Here is an 18,634-nt window from a genome sequence, read left to right as displayed (position 1 = left end):
TTCCGTGGGAATTATACTTTTCTTACTCCTACATCCAATTTTTCTGGTTCATTTATCATTGTTCACACGCCTCCTACACTACCTGACACCAATTTGATATACATGAAAGCAGAAAATTTCCCACTGATTTTAACAGTTTTTAAAGATTATGTCTATCTCTGCAGCAGCTGCAGCAGCTGATTTCCTTTGTCTAAACCTGGCCTTGTGGTAGCCTTCAGCAGGAGATTACACAATTGGCCTGTGCTGTTAACAAAACCACTAACCTTACGGTTCAATTAATAGGAGAACTAGATCTTGGAGAAGTTAAAAGCACTCTGTTAGAAAATAATCTATTAGATTTTTCTCTTATTGCAAAAACATCAGGATTGCACTGAATTCTATGGTCTATGCTGTTTTAATTTACCTGATATCTCAACAAATTAATTTGTAAATATAGGATATATATTTATATATCCAAAGCACTGGACAGAGACCAAGAATTCTGTGAATATAAAGTATACTACCCCATTAAAGCAATAATTATTCCTCTCATCTTCTCAGAATATGAAACTATATTATATATATATATGGAACTGTTTGCCATTTTTTTGCAATCATAATTGTGGTTATCTTGGTATGGATAGATGTCCCAATTTCTTGGGTCTTTAAGGGTAAGTACTATTGTTTTTTGCCACTTTGTACCTGTGCTCAACATTCTGTTGCCAGCCTTGTTCTCTCTCTCTCTCTCTCTCTCTCTCTCTCTCTATATATATATATATATATATATATATATATGTACATGCTTACTGAGTACATTAAAAATAAAAATAAAAGGGGAAGCAAGTTGGCATTTGAATTAAGGTTATGTGAGGATATAATAGATTTGTGACGTGCCATGAGAACATCTGATATTTCTCAATTTGGAATTTGGAATGCCAACAAATGTAAGAAGGAGCACAGGAATGCCTATACTCTTCTTAAACTTCTAAAAGTGGTTAGGATGAAGGACATTACATACCTGGAATGTTTTTCTGAAGACAAATAACATTGTTGTGCTTTATAGAACCTTCACCATGCTGGGCTGTGAAGCAGGCTTCTCTACTGAACTGTAACCTCTTAATTCTGTAATCAAAGGAGTTGTAATAATAAAAATGAACTTTTCTTGTGCAAATTGTTCAAGAGTGCTCAATTACTTTGAGTCCCCTGGTTTCCTGCTTCAATTCTTCCTGTAACTAAGCAGGAGAGTCAACTTGGACAGCCTTTCACATTTTCTCCCTTAAGAGTTACTATGGATAAGTTAGTCATTCAGATGGCCAAAAGACCAACCCTGAAATTTTATCACCTTTCATATTCTGAGAAGATGAGAAGAATAATTATTGCTTTAATGGGGTAGTATACTTTATATTCACAGAATTCTTGGTCTCTGTCCAGTGCTACAGAATTTTCATGAGGATTCTGGGTATACCTTTCCTGTTTGCTGCTTTTTGTCTAGTTTGGATGCTGGCTAGAACATAAGTATACTTTCTCTGGTATTTGGTAGAATTTTCTTTTCTTTCTTTCTTTTTTCTTCATTCTTTCTCTAAATATACTTTTTTTTTGCCACATAACCTCTTAACAAACTTATATGCCTAGCTCAAATTTTGTGCCTTTCTCTCTTCTGCTCTCCCATCTTTCTCCTTTAGGTGGCTACTGTGATTTACAGTTTGTTTGCTCTGGGAGGATTTCTTTTAAACTCCAATAAAATTGTCATCAAGCTTATTTTTTAGTTCATTATTTATTATTATTATTATTATTATTATTATTATTATTATTATTATTTTACTATTTATGTACAAGACTTAGAACTATGACAAGGGACTCCAATTTTCCTAATAACATGTGGTATCCCAGGTAAGGCTCTACAAAAATTCCAAATACAATGCATTACCCACTGTTTTCTTGTTGTTCTGTTTGTTTTTGTTTTTTACAAAGGTACTAAGATTACATTGCAAAGTGTACTTGGAATAGTTCCTAAGCAACTTGAAATTTATGTTAAAGAAATTGACTTCAACCTCTATATTACATGATATGAAGAATTAACTTGTAGTGGATTATAAAATAAATGTAAAAGAAAAAAACAACAACCTTGCAACATCTTTCTGGAAAAGCCCAAAAAGCAATCTCTGTGACCCAATCATAGGTAAATATTTTTAAAATAAAACATAAGGAACATGAAACAATAAGAAGAGTCTAAAATTTTGACATTGTAATTTTTATTTTTGATTAAAATTTTATTTTTATGTCCATTACTCATCCTATCCCAGCTGTAGTCCTCTCTGCACCACACCCCAATTCCACCTTCCTCCTCAGGCCCTCCCAAGTCCACCAACAGGGGAGGTCCTCCTCTCTCTTCATCCAACCCAGCCCACCAGGTCTCATCAGGACTGGCCGCACATGCCCTCCCCTTCCCTCCCCCTCCCCTGTGGCCTGGGTAGGCTGCTCCTGCCTCAGGGGGAGGTGAACAAAGAGACACTCCCATTCCCCTCACCAGGGAACCCACTTGGATAGTGAGCTGCCTGGGCTAGAGAGACAGACAGTTCAGCCGTTAAAGGCTAGGCTCACAACCAAAAATATAAGACATTATAATTTTTAAAACAAGTAAATAGGTAATTTGTCTTAGTCAATGTTCTATTGCTGTGTAGAAAGCTCACAACCAAGGCAACTTATTAAAAATTCATTTAATTGGAGCTTGCCTACAGTTTCAGAGGTTTGGTCCATTATCCTCATGGTGGGGAGCACTCATCAGACACAGTAGCTGAGAGTTCTACATCCAGATCTAAAAGCATCAGGAAGAGAGAAAGCAGCTGGGTCTGGCTTGCACCTTTGAGATCTCAGAGCCCACCTCCAGTCACACACTCCCCTCAACAAGGCCACACCCACTCTAACAAGACCCTGCTTCATAATGATGCCACTTCAGATGATCAGTCAAATGTCTGAGCCTGTGCTGTCCATTCTTATTAAACAACCACATAGTTTCAGTCTAGAAGAAAATAGTTACAATACTTACATCTAACAAAAGACTTATATCAAGGACACACACACACGATTGTCTGAAAGTATAATTACACTGAAAGAGGAATGAGATATAAGATATCCTATAAACTATTTTTAATGGTAGTTGTACTGATAATATTATTAACAAATGAAAAATTGAAATGTAAGAACAATATTAGAATATGTATCACATATAAATTAGTCATAAAATAACAGTAAAATTATTTTATGCTGTTCTAATAGAATGATTTTGTAAAGTTATCATTGAGCCTCTGCAAATTCAATCCAGATGAAATTCCAACATGGAGATGGGATCTGGGAACAAAATTTCACCCCTAATGATAGAGCTTCTGGCAATTGTTAGCTGTTAGCAGATGGAAAGATAGTTTTCTCTTAGATTGTAGTCTCTAGCAAGTAGACCATAGTCTAGTGAAGGCCACACCCCGAATATTTTTGTATAGTACAAGTTGGTCTTGATTTATTTTTAATAGGACACAAAGCTGTGTTGGGTAGGGAATTGGAATGGACTTGGGAAGAGTTGTGGAGGGAAACTAAATATGGGCAAAACTCTCAAAGACCAGTATCCCCTTTAGCTGCATATGAAACAGCCACCTGGTGGAACTGACTTTTGGCTATTCCCTGGTGGGATGGGGCATTGCAGCCCTCTTGTTTTTCATGTGGGAATTCCAACAGCCTCAGAACAGCAGCCAATATCTGGAGCACAGTTTTTGCTGTAGATGAGCCTGTCAGGAAGGCTCTTCTCTTATTTTTTTTTAAAGATTATGTATATAGTGTTGTGCCTGCATATTCACCTGCATGCCAGAAGAGGGCACCAGATCTCATTATAGGTGCTTGCGAGCTACCTTGTGTTTGCTGAGAATTGAACTCATGACCTTTGGAAAAGCAGCCAATGCTCTTAACCTCTTAGCCATCTCTCCAGCCCTTTTCTTATTATTTTTACCAACTCCTGTATGGTGACTCAATGACTATCCTCAGCTGTTTATTAAAGATGGCAGTGAGACCATGTCTGCATCTGTAGGACTATAAATATATTTTTGGACATGTTAGAGGACTTGATCATCTCTGAGATGACTGACTATTAACTTGCATTCATTAGCCATCAAATATTAGGACTTTAGGTTTTTTCCCTCTTAAGTTGGAGCCTTAAAAGTCATAAATATAGTCCATTAAAGTGAGAGCATAACAGTTTTCTGTGTGATTTAGTATATAAAAGTTTTATAGCTTGTAAAAGTCTAGGGTTATACTATAGATTAATAATATTACCATTTTTAGAAAACAAGACCAAGTATATTTTAACCTTTTGATAGTGAAGATATAGCACAGTGATTAAGTTTAACATAAATAGATGCCTTTAAAATTAATAGATCTTAATTTGGAGTGTTGATAAAAACTTGAATGTAGTGACCTCTGAGTTATGAGTTTTAAAACCAACAATATAGTAGAACAGTTTTAAAGCAATTTTAAAATTACATTTTAATTTATTTTAGGAATCCTATTAGCCAGAAAGCCAAGTGGTGAATCTGGATCATAGGCAGCTCATGGAAGGAGAAACAATATTTCTTAATCTAGGAATTGATAAAGACAAAGGCAATTAGACACACATTTTAAATTAGGTTAATTTAAATAGACCTTTATAACTTTGAAGTTTTAGCATTATAAAAATTAGTTTGAATCAGGGTTGAATCATATATATTGTAAAACTAACTTTTAATTTTTATAAAACCATACCAACTAAAATGAGGCTTGTTGCTGTCCTAGTCTAAAAGGAGATAAAATAAACAGAGTTAGTTATGATTAAGGAAATCTTATAAATGTAAACCCAAAGAGAAAATTATATAAATCGTTAGATAAGAATTTACAGCATTTAATATATATATATTAATATATATAATATATTATATATGTATATTTAAGAGCAGAGTAGGGAGAAATCAGGAAGAAAAGATTTTTAAAAGCTTGGAAGTAGCACCTTAGAGGTCAGAAATATTGAGAGCCAGCGTTCAGACTACACAGGCATGGAGTTTTGCTGAAGTGGGGGAGGGGCGAGTGCATGGCATAGCTTCTCTATTTTAAAATCAACATGGCGGTTTGTCATGTCCGGTGTGCAACTGTAGTGGCATAGGGAGACCAGGTGCTTGCTGGTGGGAAGGCTGTTCTGGCCTGGTGTGTGAGCATGGCACAGCTGATTGGAAGTCTGCACAACTGAAAACCGTCCTCTGCAAGACAGCCTCTCCTGGCAGGCATTCTATGTGAGATTTAAAATCTCACCCGTGGGGCCTAAGGCAGCGGTGCAATTTAAAGCCATCTGTGTGTAGCCAGGGTCCCCAGCAATTGCTTACCTAACAGCAATAGTTTAGAAGCATTCTGTGTGTGTACAGCATCTGGCTTGAGCGTTTTAATTTCTCCAAGCCGATTTTGGCGAAGCCTGAGTGTCCACCGTGTCTTCAGTGCTTGGCGCTCAGAGCACCTGGCAGGATGCCGATTCTGAGCAGCCTTGAGCAGAGGGACAGGTATGCGCAGTAAAGGCAGTTGAGAGAAAGTGTAGGTTTTAAGGCATAGGTGGTTGAGTGGTGGTTAGGGCTAGATAGAACAGGAAAAAAAGTTCAAAGGGGTCCTGGCATGACCAGACCATGTGATACCAGGAGAGCCCTTCTTGGCCAAAAGCACCAGTATTAGGACCAAATGAAATGATGATGTGCACAGCAAATTTTATATTAAAAAGGTTTATTAGGTGGAGATGAAGAGAAAGGGAGAAGGAGAAAACGAGACATGATAGGAAGATGGGAGGGGGTTCCCTGACAGAGAAAGGGGAGAGGGCAAGAGACAAGGGCAAGAAACCAGCCTAGGGTTTCTCCTCGGCTCCCTCTGAACCACCTGCTTGCTCATTCACTCCTTCCTCATTATGGGAAATTGTCCAAAGCCTTTGCTTGGAAAGAGTATCATGGCACTTGAACAGTATCTCAGCTTACTAAGACTGTACTCACCCAGGGGTTCCAAGATAGCTCTCCAGCCAGGCTCTGGCCACTGACCTTCTTTCTCTCAACCTGTCTCAAGGCTGCTTAATCCAATATGGAGTTAACCTTCTATAATGCAGCTCCTTGCTCTCACTGTCACAACATACCATTTAACTTCTTAACTTTCTACAAAGCAAAGGACACAGAGTCTCTCTGTTCCTAAGGCTTTCTGAGCTTCAGATCAACTATCTATGCCTCTTGTTATTCCCTAACAGCCACAATTTCACTCTCAATTACAGATAGTACTTGTCCTTCATATTCCAACCACCAAAGAACAGGTTCTCTCCTTCCTTGGCTTGGTGAGCTCTCTTAGAACCTGAATTTCCGACTTTGGTCTTCTTGCTTTTTCTTGTATGAAGCAGTTAAGGGCCTCCTAATTGAGTGTCTAGATCCCACTGCACCTGACACTTGTTTCTCTTGCATCTAAAAGACACTCCTACAAAACCCGCTCTGGCTTTTCCAGACCCAGGCCAACAGGTAATCTTATATATACTACTTTAAAAAATGAGAAACAGCTCCAGGGATTTTGAGATAAATGAAAGGACCCACCTTTACTCCTGTTGTCTGTCTTTCCAAACAAAGGTTATGGGATGACAACCTTGCATGTGGGTACTAGCAGAAACCTCCCCCTTAGACAAAGAGGGCTCCAAGTTCACCTTTTTGTCACCCTATCTCTGTCCTTTCACCTCACCAACTGAAGGACCTCCTATCACACAAGATAATCTCTATGTTGTCCCCTTCTAAGCGTCAACATTTTTGCATCACCTTCCTAGAAAATCTTGATGTATCACTTTATTCCTGCCTCCCTTTCAACCCTGCTACAATCCTCTACAAGGCCACTACCATCATTCATTCCTGCCTAGAATCACTTGAAATCTTAAACTACAAAAAATCCACAAGTTTCTATTTCCCCTTTGTCCTGTCCTGACTGCACTTGGTTTATAGATGAAAATTCATCTATTGGTTTCTTTGCAGGAGATATGTCATAATCCTCTCTGACTAGGTTAGAGAGTCTGCCCCTTTACCACTAGACCCCTACTAACTAGATGGCTTTGGGAAGTGTTTTGGTCACATGATTGCTTGAGATCAGCGTCCTCCCTCTAGTCTCTTGGGTCCTTCCAATCTTAACACCTATGTACACTCCAAGTCCTAATGAAAGACTCTGTCTTTATCACAAAATTTAGCATCTCTACTACCTGCTGCTAGAGTAGCAAGAAGGCCTCAATCAGATTGTCTCCAGAGACTGCAGTTCCTGTTCAGTCCATTCGTAGCTAGAAAATCTGCTTTCACCTTACAGTTTGTCATTATAATAACTTCCAGTGCAAACGATGGGCATACCACTTGCTGATGATTACAAATTTGAGAGATTTAAAGAAAAGCCCAGATGCCCCTCAACTGAAGAATGGATGCAGAAATTGTGGTACATCTACACAATGGAGTATTACTCAGCAATGAAAAATAAGGAAATCATGAAATTTGCAGGTAAATGGTGGGACCTGGAAAGGATCATCCTGAGTGAGCTGTCCCAGAAGCAGAAAGACACACACGGTATATACTCACTCATATAGACATATAACATAGGATAAACCTACTAAAATCTAAAGAAACTAATCACAAGGGAGGACCCTGACTAAAATGCTCAATCCCCATCCCAAAAGGCAAAGAGGAAGAAGAAGAAGAAGAAGAAGAAGAGGAGGAGGAGGAGGAGGAGGAGGAGGAGGAGGAGGAGGAGGAGGAGGAGGAGGAGGAGGAGGAGAAGAAAACAGGAAACAACCTAGGAACCTGCTACAGAGGGCCTCTGAAAGGCTCTGCCCTGCAGACTATCAAAGCAGATGCTGAGACTTATGACCAACTGTTGGGCAGAGTGCATGGAATCTTATGTAAGAAGTTGGAAATAGTAAGATCTGGAGAGGACAGGAACCCCACAAGGAGAGCAACAGAACCAGAAAATTTGAACACAGGGATCTTTCCAGAGACTCATACTCCAACCAAGTACCATGCATGGAGATAACCTAGAACCCCTGCACACATGTAGTCCATGGCAGTATAGTGTCCAAGTGGGTTACATAGTAATAGGAAGAGGAACTGCCCCTGACAATCTATTCGGCCTGCTCTTTGATCACCTCCCCCTGAGGTGAGAGCAGCCTTACCAGGCCACAGAAGATGACAATGCAGCCACTCCTGATGTGATCTGATAGACTAAGATCAGAAGGAAGGAGAGGGGGACCTCTCCTATCAGTGGACTTGGGGAGGGGCATGCGTGAAGAAGGGGGAGGGAGGATGGGACCAGAAAGGGAGAAGGGAGGGGCTTATGGGGGGAAACAAAGTGAATAAAGTGTAATTTAAAAAGTGTTATTCTTAATAAAACTGAAGACTAAAACAAAAAAAGAAAAGTGTAATCACCTGAGTTTCTTAAATAAAAATCTTCAAAACTGAGGATCAAGTATATGCCAGATTAAATTGATATAGTGCTAATAGAACAGGTTCAATAAAAAAAGCAAACTCAAACAGCCATGCTGTTGTTACTGACTTAGAAATTGCTTTTTTTTCTATTGCTTTATGTTTTAATTATGATTTAAAAGGACTTTTTCAATGAGTACTCTCAATATTCAATAAAGGTTAAAATGACTAGATGTTTCCAGATTAAATGAAAATAGAAGTTTTATATATGTTATGAGAATCTGAGAAAGTGATTTAAGGTATATGAAGAATGAGAGATAAAAATGATACATGTTATGGTGACATTTCAAGGTTCAAAATATAACATTAATAAATGGAGTTCTGATAACTTATTAATCTAGTCTTGATAGTTATACACATTGGATATTAAGGCTTTTTAAAATAGTTAAAATCATAATCACAAGTTAAAAAAATTTAAATTTCTTTTGGTTATTTTTTCTCTAAATGCAAACTTAAAAATGCTTCTTATTAAGACAAATGGGACGGACATTGGTAGAAGGAGAAAACAGGAAACAAGACAGGAGCCTACCACGGAGGGCCTCTGAAAGACTCTACCCAGCATTGTATAAAAGCAGATGAGATTCATAAACAAACTTTGAGCAGTGTGCAAGGAATCTTAGGAAAGAAGGGGGAGATAGTATGACCTAGAGAGGACAGGAGCTCCACAAGCATAGCAACAGAACCAAAATATCTGGGCACAGGCGTCTTTTCTTAGACCATGCATGGAGATAACCTAGAACCCCTACTCAGATATAGCCCATGGCAGCTCAGTGTCCAAGTGGGTTCCCTAGTAATGGGAACAGGGACTGTCTCTGACCTGAACTCAATGGCTAGCTCTTTGACCACCTCCCCTGGATGGGGGCACAACCTTGCCAAGACACAGAGGAGGACAATACAGCCAGTTCAGATGAAACTGGATAAGCTAGGGTCAGAGGGAAGGGGAGGAGGACCTCCCTTATCAGGGGACTTGGAGAGGGACATAGGAGGAGATGAGGGAGGGAGTGTGAGTTTGGGAAGTGAGGAGGGAGGGGGCTACAGCTGGGATACAAAGTGAATAAACTGTAATTAATATAAAAATAAAAATTTAATTAAAATGCTTCTTATTGTGCTATAAATATCTCTGCCCAACCTATATCCAGTTCTTTCAAGGTAAGAATAGGACAGAAGAAAGAGTGTTCAACTCCTATTCCAGAATCATTATTTTCCACGGAATTCTTAATCAAGATGTGTAGCACTTCTTTTTTAAATGCTACCTTATTTGGGGTGTTTAAGCTTCAACCTCCTTTCCAACCTCCCAACGCTATCTAGGAGATAAAAAGTTAGTGGGGAGAAGGGGCCCCTTTACTTCTCCAGCCATTAAGGGTTAATGTGTTCTTTTAGGGCTATTCCAATCTCCATCAACAGCAAACACAGCCAATGGTCCTCTCCATGCTGCTGCATCCTGATGTGTTTCTATCCTTCTGTCAGCTCCAAACCATCACACTGTCCATCTCTTAGGTCTTCTCAAATTGCTACACACCATGCACCAACACAACCTGCCACCTTTCTCTTTCTGGGCTCTCTTTTATATCCTCAGAGTCCTAGACCATGCCCCTCTCTGTGCTGCATGTGGAAGCCTTTACCAGCTGGCAAAAGCCATGCCCTGCATGAGACAATTAACATCTGTGGACAAACTATAGCCTAAAATAAAATCCCACACTTGGGATTAAAACAAAAAAAAATATTTACATAACACAACTCAGTTTAGAAAAAAAAAAAACCAAACTCCCATTACATATCCCCATTTTTGTTTTTTAATGGTTTTTCTAACATTTTCTAATGGTTTTTCTAATGGTTTTTCTATTGTATATAGTAAGCTATATACAATAAAAATAATTATGAGAATCATCAGGTAAGAATTATGCTTACAATGTCCAGTCCATTAGTATTTAGCATCCTTGACAAAAGTATTCCATTATCTATCCTATCCTGGTAAGTCCTAAGTTCTGTACCTAAGTCATTTTCTTATCAACCTAAAAACATCTATCCAGACCTTAAAACATCCTTTTAGAACTAAAACATTGTCTTAGTTACTAAACAACTAAACTTAATTATGGTAAGACTATGACTATTAGTCTTCAACCTCACTAGAGACCTTAGAATGAAATAATATTACCTAAGCATGGAGGAAGCATAGAGCAAACAGCTTCCAGAACTATAGAAATGACAGACAGTTGACTGCCTGCAGTCTTCAGAGGTGTCTTGGTGCCGTTACGGTATCCAATCTTCAGTCTACAAGCCCAGAATATCTGACAGGCTTTTCTGTGAAGCAGGAATTTTGAGGGACTGATTATGTAGTTGGAGAGTCAATTCTGCAACTTGTTCACAGTTTACTCAGATAGCTTCCTAAGAGTAGTTGAAGAACAATTTTTTTTTGTTTTGTTTTGTTTTGTTTTTTCCTCCAGGGGCTATCTTGCCACATTTGTTGCTTTGATGCCCATCTTTTTCTCTGAAGTAGATTAGAGATGTTGCTAGGAGCAAATGTGTCTCTCTGTCAATAAAGCCTTTTATTGTTAAATGGCTTTAAATGCCATATTCTGTAGATCTCTGAAATGTTTGAATACCACCTATTTATTTATCATTATATAGTGCATAACCATATCTATCTATCTATCTATCTATCTATCTATCTATCTATCTATCTGTCTGTCTGTCTGTCTGTCTGTCTGTCTGTCTATAGAGCAATGTTCACACTATCTACTTAACCTTGAAAACATATCTAACAATGCTAAAAGTAAGATTATTTATAGGTGTCTAAATACTAATTTGCCTCTCCAATCATCCTGAACAGTTTGCTTTCATAAGACTAGAACTTTACATAGTTTCAAAAAAGTTGCATATGTACAATACATTAAGCAAAATTTGAACAAAGCAATCTTAATTTTCTATCCATATACAATAATCCATACCAATACATAATATTTGACACTAGTAGATCCAATAATCTACCTTTTAACCTAAACCCTATATCCCCTCTTTTTCTTTTATCTTTCCCTTTTTCTCAAAAGTAAGATAGAAGGAAGAAAGAGATCCCTGATTCTAACCTTTACTTTGTTTTTTCCCTTACCATGCCCAATCCATAACCCACCAAATAACTAAAGCTGGTAATGGGGGCATTGTGCTCTTAAAATTATTTCTTGCTATCTGGGGGGGGTAAAACCATATTTTTGGGTACCAATAAAAAAATAGGATATTGGCCATGCTTTGGAAAAGCTAGCTAGCTGTATCTGTTCCAGTCCAGTCTCTGTGTTTTTTATCTAGTGTCTGAATTTTCTGTCCATTCTCTGTTTTTTGTCTTGTCTCTGCGTTTTCCGTGTAGTCTCGTGTGATTTCTCATTTGGACTAGCCCTTTTGAAGTTGACCTGGATGTATATTCTTGTAGAAACCATAACTGAAGCAGTGTGCTTTATCGTCATTGTTATCTGGTCTTTTTCTCTGAAAATAAACTTTTAAAGGTAGTATTATAGGTGCATTTCTGTATCATGAGGACCATGTAGCCAATAAGATTAATCTGCCATGTGAAGACATTCGTATTTCCACTAGTAGGCAGTCTTTACTGATCAAATCTAATCTTTATAAGGTTTGTTGGTAACCATGTTTTTTCCTTCCTTGTAGATACATAGCATAATCATGTCCCCATATTAAAACTATTGCAGGTTTCCATTCTTCTGTCAACATGTCCTTATAGTATATGGGTTGATTTAATTCTACAGTTTTTTTTTTTCTATAACCCAGTGTCTCTCAGCTGCTGTTGTTCTTTTTTCACCATCAGTAAGAAAATTTAGAATTAACAAGGCATTATTTAGTCTGTCCCTGGGGTGTCTTTTCCTCTTATTTTTTTATTTTTTTGTTTTTTGAAACAGGGTTTCTTTGTGCAGCCTTGGCCATCTTGGACTTGTTCTGTAGACCAGGTTGGCCTCGAACTCACAATGACCCACCTGCTTCTGCCCCCCACCCCGCCCCGAGTGCTGGGGTTACAGGTATGTGCCACTGCACCTGGCTCAGTCCCTGGGGGGTCTTTAGTTTCCCTTTTGGTTTAATAATCATCTCTTTTAAAGTACTTTCAACAAGAGCTTGGATTGTAGGATGGTGTGGCATACCAGTAAGGTGCTTTATTTTAAACTATGCAAAGAATTGGTTCATCTTACTGCAGATATATGTGGGGGCATTATCATTCTTAATTTGTGCTGGTATCCCCATATTGCCATTATTTCCAATAAATGTGTAATTATACAATCAGCCTTTTTAGAACTTAAAGCAGCTGCCCATTGAAACCCTGAATATGTATCTATGGTATAGTGTACCTACCTTTGTTTTCCAAATTCTGCAAAATGAATCACCCATCTGCCAGATTTCATTTCTTTTGGTACCCCTAGAGTTACTTCCAGCAGGTACTAGAGTTTGGTTTTTCAGTGAACACATAGGACTTTATTGTTACTACTATTACTATTTCTTTGGCTTGCTGCCAAGTGATAGAAAATTTTTCCTTAAACCTTTACTGTAGTGGTTGAATTACTCTATTGACTATTCATTTTTTAAAAATATTTACTTACTTATTTATACATTATTCTGTCTGCATGTGTGACTGCAGGCCACAAGATGGCATGGGTTCTCATTATAGATGGTTGTGAGCCACCATTTGGTTGCTGGGAATTGAACTCAGGACTTTTTGAAGAACAGCCAGTGCTCTTAACCTCTGAGCCATCTCTTCAGCCCCTATTTGCTGTTATTAAATCCATTATTATCTCTATTTCCTGATTTCTTTTTTACAACAAACACAGAGGAATTCCATGGACTGGTAGAATCTTCCATATGTTGAGCCTCCAGCTGCTCTTGTACCAGTTGTTCAAGTGCCTGCAATTTTTCCTTGGTTATGGGCCACCATACAGGTCTGTTTCATATCCACTTAAGAGGCAAGGCTATCGGTATTTCAGCAGCAGCTCCTCTTATAAGTTTGGAAACTCAGTCTCTGTGATGTCCTGTGCCTGGACAGTAGGCACTGCTTGTGACTGTTCTTGATTACTCGACTCAATACCCTCCTCAGGAGCATCAATCACTTCACCCCTAATTTCATCATTGGCTGTTTCTGAGATTGCAGAAATATTAATTTGAGTACCCCACTGTTGTAAAAGATCTCTTCCCCATAAATTTATGGGTCTGTCAGCCACATAAAGTCTCAACATCCCTGTTTGCCCTTCTGGTCCCACACGTTTAATCACTTGCACATTTTGTCTTACAAGAGATAATTAACCAATTCCTATAAACTGTGCACAAACCTTCTGAGTGCAAAGTTTTGGATTCCAAGACTTTTGGAAAAAGATAGTGACATCAGCTCCTGTGTCTATACCAATTAATTTGGGCCTCTATTTATTAATGACTATTTGCCAGAACACACATTTTCTAGTACTCCAAAATGCCCCTGTTCTTCCTACATGAAAGGCTTTGCCCTTGATGTAGAGAAACAGTAACAGCTAGCAATTTTATACCCTGAATTAACTTGCATCTCCTTTTTTACATATGGTATGATTTTAATTTCTTCCTTGAAATATCTGTCTACAATATCTATATGTCCAATAAATCCTTGAGAATTTAATCTACTTCTTCCCAAGATCATCCCTACTGTTCCTGAAGGCAAAGAACCATAAACACCTTTGGTTATTCTATATCATTGAACTTTTTTGGTGATAGTGTAAGAGATATTTTGGTGGCCAGATCCAAAGCCCCTCTGCCTTCATTAGCATGGGTAAGATTACCAGTATTTAGTTTTGAGCTTTCTGCCTGTTTGGCACCTCCTGGCTGACCAAAGTTGGATGGTTCATATTTTTTGCTGCAGGGCCTCAAGCTGATAGGTCCCTCCATCTGTTTAATGTGGCAATAGTTACCTTCAATATCCCATTTTGATATATACTCATTACTTCAATGCTTTACCTTCTTACAATGCCTACAAAATCCAGGGAATCTGGGCATTTAAACATTGCTCTTCGTGGCTAGAAGTGGCTAGGAGTGAAATTACTGTATTTTTCTGAGTTGGCACAACTGCCATTTTTGAGCTTTGATGCCTCTTACAATGTCTTTGGAAATGGTCAGATTCACCACAATTAAAACACCAGGCATTTTGATTTCTGAGATTTCTAGCTGTGGCTTGTCCTGATATTGACATGATATTCCTGAGAGCCAATACCAGTTGTCTGTCTTATCTGTTCATCTACTGGGGCTGCTAATGCTTTCAATGGTCTAAGTACTCTCTTACATTCAGTTTTTTCATTCTCATATGACATGATCTCTATCAAAGCCTGTCTCATCTCAGTATCTGGTATGGTATTATTTAGAGCTGAACCCAATATGTAAGAAGTAGGTGAAGCCTTCTCCAGGACCTTGAATTTCCTTAGTAAATGAGGTGGTTGTTGTGTCAGGCTCCTCAACCATGTCTCAAGCTCTTAAGGCCACAACATAACGTTGTTCGATTACTACATAATCAGATCGGATTTGCTTTTGTAAATCAGCATAATGTCCTTTGTCAAGCAATTGGTCACTAATAACATTTATCCTGCTTGTTATATTTTGTTGTTCTATTTTTGTGGTTTCATTCCTCAACCATGATAACCATTGTAACTATTGACCAGCTTCTAGTTGATACCAACCCTTTCCAGTCTTGGGAAATAGGTCTATTTTGGATAGCCTAGCTACTTAACATTTGTTAAACAAAAGATGAATGCATTCTATACTGTACAATAGCCTCTGTAAAAAGGTTTAAATCTGATATTTCTACTGGATGCCATTTCATTGTAAGCCTGACCACCATTATTAGCCGGCATATGCTGCAAAAAGATTGGGAAAGCTGATTCTGCCGATGTAGCTGAAGGCAATTCCTCTGGCAGAGAGAGCACTTGGCTCCAGAGCCCTTTTGGCCTTTACGGCTTCTCATTCTTCCCTGTCCTCTGCTGCATGCAGGTGTTGTGAACACCTTGTGCATGGAGTAGAGTAGGGCAGCCAGACCAGGAAACTTCCATTTTTAGTTGTCAGGTCTGAACACTTTTTTTTTCTCCCTTTATTTGCTTCTCAAGTGCTTCCATCTCTACCTGAAAACTCTTGTTGTACCACCAACTTGGCAATCCTTTCCAAAACTAGAGTATTGAATGACATTTTTTTTTTTTATCAGTCATTTTCCCAATCTTTAAAAAACAGAACACAGGAAGAAGACAAAGCAAAACCAGAATATTCCCTCTGGGTATAAGCTGAGAGAGAACCCAGCAGCAGCCACTGCTATAAACCTTTTGCTGACATCTTGAAACACTCCTTCATTACCTGCTGTCTTCCATACAGCATTAGAAACTGAGATCCCTATTATTCCTAAGCCACACCTGGGTGTCACTTTTAGCCCTTTTTATTTTACCAAGCATGTTGAGAATGACCTATAGCACTTGTTTTTAAACTCTTCTTTATTTTGAGTGTTTAGGCCTCAGCCTCCTTTCCAACCTCATAATTCTAAGTAGGAAAGAGAAGGTCCCTTTATTTCTCCTGGCTGTTTAGTGTTAAAGGGTTGTTTTTAAGGCTATACCAATCTCCATCAACAGCAAAAGTACCCAGCAGTCTTCTTCATGCTGCTGAGCCCTGAAGCATTTCTACTTGTCTGTCTCCTCCAAACTGCCACACCGTCTATCTCTTGGGTATCTCCAAACTGCTACACACCACATGCCCAAAACCACACACCAGCTTTCTCTTTCTGGGCTCTCTTTTATATCCTGAGTCCTAGGCCACACCCCTCACCAGGCTGCATATAGAAGGCCATTACCAGCTGGCAAAAGCCACACCCAGCACTAGGTGATTAACAGCTGTGGACAAACTAAAGCTGAAACTGAAGTTCCACACTTGGGATTAAAACAAAAACATATTTACATAAGTGAGTTTACAAAGAAACTAAAACCTTTGTTACAGAGGAGATAAAATTCTAGTGCTCCTTCTAGAGAAGAAAGGTCCAGTATTACTGATAAATCATTTTAACCTTTGATTGTTGAAGTATATTGCTTCCATTTAGCTACACGTTATGTGTGTGTTCCATTATCAAAATCAGTCTAACACTAATCCTGTGAAATTTTAATTATCCCATAATTCAACTAAGAGATCCATAAATAATATAAGGCAGCAGAGTTTCTGACTTGGCCTTGAGATGAGGGAAGTTGTTTGGCGTTTGTTGCAAGTACAGTGACCATTGCTAGTGAATGATGGCTGTGCCTAGGCAGACTGCTGATACAGGGATATAAAAGTGGAGAAATATCAAGCAGAGCTCTTAGACAGCGGGGAGTGGCAAGACTGATAGCCTAAGAGCAAATCTTCTGGTAGAGGTCTAAGACCTGCATCAAAGCTTTTGGGATTGATAGTATACTATGTTATCAATCTCAGCACTGTAAATGGGACTACTATTCTCTATGAAAAATGGGCTATATTAAATACTCTGACAGTGACTAGATTGAGAACTTCAGAGACACTGAAGAAGAATACATGTTTTCAGAAATAATGTTGTGCTATTTTATTTTGTAGTTTGTTGAAGAGAGACAATGAAAGCAATACTAGTCTACATACATATTAAGTAGTCAGTTTGTTTTTATAAAATTGAAATTGATGACAACATAATTAAGACTTTGTAGCTCTAAGAAAGATGCCAATGGAAGGATTATAATCAGTCAATAATAATTCCACAAAATGGAAACAAATTAACATATGGCTGACTATATTGCCACCCAATAAAAATTGAGCCTTGATATGTGAAATGAGATTTAGAGCAATGGTATAAATAAAAATCAACTGGTGTTATAAGTTTTAAGTAATTCAGGCATATGCCTATGGACTGATTTAATTGGGACTGCTGTGCTGTTGCCTGGCACTTTCTGGTACCCCAAATGATGTGCAATAAAATATATTGACTCTTTAATTTTTAATCATTTTTATTTTTATATTAATTGCAGGTTATTTACTTTTTATCCCAGCCATAGCCCCCTCCTTCATTCCCTCCCAATCCCACCCTCCCTCCATCATTTCCTCCCTGCCCCTTTCCAAGTCCACTGATAGGGGAGGACCTCCTTCCCTTCTATCTGACCCTAGCTTGTATCTTCAGGACTGGCTGTAATGTCCTTATCAGTGGCCTAGCAAGGCTGCTCCTCCCTCGGGGGTGGGGGGCGGAGGTCAAAGAGCCCTCCATTGAGTTCATGTCAGAAATAGTTCTTGTTCCCCTTACTAAGGAACCCACTTGGATACTGAGCTACCATGGGCTATATCCGAGCAGGGGTTCTAGGTTATATCCATACATGATCCTTGGTTGGAGAAACAGTCTCATAGAAGACCCCTGTGCCCAGATAATACATTGACTCTTAAACGTGAATTAACTTATGAATTGGAGAAACTACATTTTCATCCAAATTCAGTTTTTCCCATTAATCATTGTCTTTTAAAAAAATTACTTTGAAGTTAACATTTTTAAGGCATAAAGACATTAAATCTGAAACAATATTACATGTCCCAATAATGTTTCTTATTAATGCATCAGATCAGTTCCAGATACATTAGCACCTGTATGCAATCTATGAAGAAAAAAATAGGGCAATTTTAACCCCATGATTGCCTGACAGAAAATATTCTGAATGAAATGTTTCTTATAATGAATATTGTTTGTCTAGTAACTTCTGCAATAAAATCACTTAAAATGTAAAACTAATTTGAGTAAAAATTTGCCCATTGCCTAAACATGTGTATGTACAATCAAGACAAAATAGAGACATACACACATAAAACAAGGATACTTAATAAAAATACCATATAATTGAGTGGTGGGTGGCATGATATGAGTTGGAGTGGGAAGAAGGGTTGATACAAGTATTATACTCATGTATGAAATTCTCAGAAAATATAAATTTTCAGAAAGATACATTTTTCATGATTGTCTCTAAAAAGTTTTTGGAAAAATGTATATGACACTTTCACACTTAAAAAATGTTCTAAGTGTTCTTAATTGTTCTTAAATAATATAGCTTTAGCCTTCTATGAACATTAATAAAATAAAGCTAAATATTTTAAAAGTATTTTAATTAGTATTT

This window comes from Meriones unguiculatus, chromosome 8, assembly GCF_030254825.1.
Source record: "Meriones unguiculatus strain TT.TT164.6M chromosome 8, Bangor_MerUng_6.1, whole genome shotgun sequence".
In the NCBI taxonomy this organism is placed as follows: domain Eukaryota; kingdom Metazoa; phylum Chordata; class Mammalia; order Rodentia; family Muridae; genus Meriones; species Meriones unguiculatus.
The sequence above is the reverse complement of the archived record's forward strand: the minus strand, read 5'-3'. Positions refer to the sequence as shown.